The following is a 5,604-nucleotide window of genomic DNA, read 5'->3' as shown; positions in this document are numbered from 1 at the left end:
GTCCGGGGCCCGCGCCCGAACGCAGGCAGTGCGCAGGGCGCGGCGGTGGATGCGGCCGCGCCTGAAGTCTCAGTACTGATTTCGTTGTAGCCAAGAATGGGATTCGTGCGGTTCACTGGGCCAACTAGGGGAAAAGCCTGCTTTGGCCCTGGCGAGTGTGGGCGCTGGCGTCCTTCCTCTTCGGGGCGCAAGGTCAGAGTGGGCCTAAGCCAAGGGTCGTTCTTACGTTAATTTTTTCTACTTTCTGACGCAAGATCTGTTACAGAAACCCAAAGAAGCTATAGAAAACACAAAGTTTAGAAGTATATCTACTTGTTTTAATGGGACTCAAAAAAAAAAACTCTGCTAAAAAAGAAGTTTTGAAGTAAGAAATTACTTTTTTTCTCCTAACCCATCCCTGGCACTTTACACCTTCTCTAAGTAAACAAGTCGGCTTTGTGTTTTTGTAGAAATACCAACACAGTGCCCTAGAATACATGTAAATGTAACTGAAACAAGTTTCAATTAATAGAACGAGACTTTTTAAATTTACTTTTATGACACATTCTGATAACTTCTCTTTCAATTTATGTAATTTTGAAGGCCAGCTTTAGCCGCCAAGTCGAGTTCCTGACCCGTTAATGGATTTTGACTCAGTTGGAAAACACTGCTTTAGGCTGGGGAGGGGTAGAGAGGCCGCACGTCGTGTGGCTTTGCATTGACATTCAGCCCCTCGCAGAGTAACGGAGTATGCCATCGTCCTCTGGAGGGCAGTGCCGCTGGCGGTCAGGCACGGTTTTAGGTGCGCGTCTGAATGGCAGAGGCTGAGTCCGTCGTGCAGATGCGTGGAGAGCTGCTACTGCAGAGCGGGGAGCGTCTTCACGTCTACACCCCCGCAGCGCTAACCCGGAGGTGGCCCTTCACGGCCACTGCTGCTCTGCCTCCGTCTGAGAGGGACGCGGCAGGCTCAGTTCAGGGCCCAGCAGCGAGGGCGAGGGCTGAAACCCCATGGTGGCCGTCCTCCTGGGCCAGGGAAGCAAGGTCACACGGGGGACATGCGGAAGGAGCGGCCACAGGAGGAGCGAGCTTGTCCCTAAGCCAGGGCACGCTGTCCTGAGGGCCGGGCTTCAAGAGAAGACGGGACCTACAGTATAGATGGCAGCTGGCAGCCACTGGTGGTGACGTGGGGTCACGGGGGTGGCCCTGCTGGAGCAGTGGAGGGGAGCAGGATGTGAAAGCGGAGGCGGCCACAGCAGACAGCTTCTCAGAGACTTTCCTGCGAGGGGCAGGACAGGGTCAGGTCCAGGCGTGTCCGGGTCCCGGCTGGCACTGGGTCCCTTCAGCACACATCCGGTGCCCGGTGACTGCTTCACACTGCTGGGATATTGAGAATGGAAAGATGAGTGAGGTCGCGGGGCCCCCAGCAGCGGGCTCCCTGGGGGGGCCCACAGCGCAGACACCCACCGTGTGGCTCGTGCTGTGCAGGGGACGCCAGGGGACAGCACAGGCACCAAGAGGGCACTGCGCCTTTCCTGCAAGCGCTCGGGAAAGGGCCAGGCGCGTGCGAGTCCTCAGGGAACGCGTCTGCTACTGCGCGTGTCCCCACCCACATGCCCGGGGGGCCCGTGCACACTTAGACATGGGATGGAGCTCATAGCCCTCGGAAATGGCCGCCCCACCGGGCGCCCTGAGGGAGGGCAGGGGGCCCAGACGGGAAGGTCCCTGGACACCTGAGATGTAGGCCACGCCTGGGACGTGGCACTCTGGAGAGTTTTAAGCTGCTGCCTGTGCGGTCAGCCGTGCCTGTTTGATTGGTCACCGGGTGAGGGCCTGGTGCCGGGGCGGGGGCTGGGACACCTGTTGGGACACTTCCCAGAGAAATGGAGGGAGGACTGAGGTGTAGTGGCAGTGGAGTCAGTGAGAATTAGATTCGTGAATTAAAGAGGATTTGGTCAAAGTTGGTTTCTTAAGCACTGGTGCAATGTTTCTTTTTTTCTAGAGATGCTAAGAACATGGCCAAGGATGTAAATGATGCCCTTGTGGAAATAATAAGCCAAGAGGCTGGAGTTAATAAACTAGAAGCGATGAAAACGTTGGCTACTTTAAAAGAAGAAAGGCGCTATCTTCAGGATATCTGGTCATAAAATTAGAAAATAAAGAGAATTAATTTTTTTTTTTGCCCAAGCCGCCCCTCCCTGAGCCGCCCGTCGCTGCAGGCCCTGAGCGGGGAGCAGCCCTCACTCCTGCGCCAGCCCCTCCAGAGGCCGCCTCTGCGTGCTGGGGACCTCACCGAGACCGCAGCCAGCTCATGGGAGTCTGTCCGTGTGGAGGCTTCTCGATACTGGGCTGGGCGCTAGTTAACCCAGGCAGAGTGAAACCTGGTGAACTCATGTTGCCAGTTTTTAATAATGTAAAAAAATTATTCTTATATGAAATATACCCTAAAGAATATTCATATTTATGTATTAAAATTACACATGTATAGCATATCTGTTTATGTAACTTTATCAAATGATTAATTATTACCAAAACTATTTTTCTGATAAAAAATATTTTAAGGTAATGCTTATAGGGATTATTTTTTTGATGGTAGAAATGTGAAATATATTTTGAAATTCATTTGGGCATATGATTTACTCATCACAGTTGCGTTTAGCATCACAGTTCCGGGATTTAGGGGAATTTGCGTCCACTGCTCAGCTGCGAACAAACACAGGTTTTAGTGCAGCTCCATGGTTTTCTCTCCCCCGCTCCCCGCCCCGCCCCCCAGTCTTTTCATTTCTCCTTTCGGCATATTTTTTAGTATTTCTATATAGTTTATCTCACCCCCATGATAATACTCAGACTGTATTCTAGGCTTAAAATGCCTAATTAAATTAATATCCTTGTATTTTTGAATTCCTACTATGGTCTGAATACTTATATTCCCCAAATTCATATGTTCAGTCCCCCCCCCACCCCGCTTTGATGACATCAGAAGGCGGGGCCTCGGCAGGTAATTAGGTCATGACCATGGAGCCCTTGCTCCCCCTGCCCGGTGAGGACACAGCCAGCAGCCTGCAGCCCGCAGCCCGCAGCCTGGAAGAGGCCTTTACCAGACACCGCCTGGCCTCGGAACCCCAGCCTCCAGAACCGTGAGAAATGAGTTTCTGACCTGTCACAGCAACTGGAAAGAGAAAGACAGTTCTCAGTGACAAATTCTCTTAAAAGTTATCAAAACAAAAGAAAATGTAAGAGGGTTTGATAACTTTTCTGCTAGGCTCTAGTATATATTGGGTGTTTATTTGAATTTGGCATTTAAAACTGCGTGTCAAAGGCTTCTGATCTTTTTGAATAATAAAACTCTGAAGGAAATATAATCTCACAGTTTGATAAGGCTTCGTGGCTGTTTATCACATTGTCCTCGAATCTCATAGTTCGTATGTTTTTACAATAGAGACATCTAAAAAAACAAAAGGCACAAGTAAACAGACCAGGCAAATACTACGTTGTATACGTAATTTACACGTTTCATATATCAGCCCAAATAGACTTATGGTGAAATGTTAAAATGGACAAATATTTCTAATTTATACCTATAACAGAAAGATGTAACAGTCAAGAACTTGTGTTCACCGAGCGATAGTGTCTGTAAACATGTGACCTGAAAATGACAGTCAGAGTCACGGCAGTTCTGGAACCGGCCCCGAGCCGTCTCGTTTACGCACACCTGGTTAATTCCCTTAGGTGCTGCTAGATACTTCGCTGCAGGGAAGTGTCAGTCAGCAGATGACAGGACAGACCACAGTCCAGATTCGATGACGTGCAGACATTTGTTCAACAGCAGCGTATTAGCAGTCAGGCCCGAGGCAGTTCCTATGACCCAGTCTGTGAGCTTCAAGAAGCTCCCGCAGTGTCCCCGTGGGCCAGCCACATCGCGCGTGAAGAATTTGTTCAGAGCGATGGTATTTCGGGGGCTGGAACACGGACCACCGAGCATTCGACTGCCTGGCCTTCGCCGTTAGTCACGTTCAGGAATGCTCTTCATGGTTTAGCATCGTGCGCTGCCCCGGAACGGCTGAGGGTGAGCAGAGGTCACCGACGGGGCGTTTCAGGTCTGCGTTAATGGGTTAGAAAAGGAAGGGGCATCTGGTCAGGAAGGATTTTAGCCTGCAGTCTGGCCGTGGGGGCTGCGCCAGCTCTGACGGCCGAGGGAGAAGGTGGGCTCGCTCACGTCACGCCACGCCTTCCTGAGTCCCCCATGGGCCTCAACTCGGACCCACTTTGACAACCGTCAGGCACTAAGCTCCACCCTGGGCAGTGTCATCACCACGGATTCCTTTACCTGATGACTGCAAAGCAGACTGCCCAGTATCTTTAAAAACCACATCAAATTGAAGATGCGTGATGGTACTTCTGTACGTATGAATTGCATGCTAATTTCTGAACATCCAACTTTTTTAACTTCACTTTTAGACGCATAAAACTAAAGCTGGGCTTTATTGTAAATCTTAGAATATAAGCCAAGAATAAGCATGCTACGTATTCATAAAAGATGTCATATTCCCTCCAACAGGATATGACAAACCTAGCTTAAAAAGGCCTGGAAACTTCCTAGGTTTCTATGGCTTCAAGTTCTGCTCACAACACTTCTGGCATCAGACAGTTCTTCGCTGTGACCATGCAAGATGAGACTTAATTGCACAGTATTTCTTCACAGATTAATCATAAAGTTAATGGTGTAGCCAGACTGACACTTCTAATTCTTTTTCTCTGAAAAAAATTCTGACAGCATTTTGCGTAAGAGGCTCTGGTTAAACACAAGGCTTAAGCTCAATGATACGCACAGCCCTTGGTCTGTTTGCCTTCACGCGACAAAAGCTCAGCCCGGCAGACTGTGACAGCCTGGGTCACAGCATCTGTCTTTTGAGGACATTACTAAATCCTTATCAATGTTGGCAACTAGGTAGGAGTTTTCACCTAAACACAGGAATTTTGCCAGTGATCCGTAGAGTTAACAGGTGTGAAGTGCTTAGACGATGCCCGTTACAAAATAAGGACTTAAAATGTGTTAGTATCGATTAAAAATCCTGCTGTTGATGCTACCGTTGCTGTCACTTCTACAGTCGTTCCTGGAGAAACGCCGCTCCGTGTGGGGGCGTGCCCTGAATTGCAGGGGTGCGCTCGACAAACGGCAAGGTCGTCGTGCTACGTGTCCGTTCCCCCTCATGGTTCCAGGACACTCATCTGTCCCCACGGTCCTTGATTCAACAGCAGTTAGCACCTTCCAGCAGCCTGAACTCCCTTGTGCGTGAGAGCCATTACATTCTGCACAGAGTTCAGAACGTAGCTGTAGGTTAGGATTTTTTCCTTTGGTGTTTTCAAGGGAAAGTGAGAGTATCATATTTTCTTTGGAGGAAGTTTCTCAGTAAAATGTGTGCCACCGTCACAAGGCCTGCTACAGGAGGGTGACGGCCGTGTTCCCTCATCTGCACCCTTCTTAACCCTGTGAACAGCACATGGATTTAGCAGTGAGTGCAGAGAAATAAGCTGGACTCGTAGCAAGTTGTTGCTTGCCTGCGTTTTCGCCTTAATGGGTGCAAGGGGTTGACTGGGTATGGTTTCGTTTAGAGCCAGACTAGAAAA

General features: G+C 49.7%; 1 long non-coding RNA gene across 1 annotated transcript; it reads left to right on the top strand.

Moving 5' to 3' along the window:
- The first annotated feature begins 6 nt into the window (after positions 1–6).
- Positions 7–3,345, top strand: LOC112484078. Its single transcript, XR_003047882.1, has 2 exons — positions 7–364; positions 1,979–3,345. It is a non-coding gene; the product is annotated as an uncharacterized LOC112484078 (long non-coding RNA).
- The last annotated feature ends 2,259 nt before the right edge of the window (positions 3,346–5,604 follow it).

Source organism: Pteropus alecto, unplaced genomic scaffold, assembly GCF_000325575.1.
Source record: "Pteropus alecto unplaced genomic scaffold, ASM32557v1 scaffold137, whole genome shotgun sequence".
Lineage (NCBI taxonomy): Eukaryota > Metazoa > Chordata > Mammalia > Chiroptera > Pteropodidae > Pteropus > Pteropus alecto.
The sequence above is the reverse complement of the archived record's forward strand: the minus strand, read 5'-3'. Positions and strand labels throughout refer to the sequence as shown.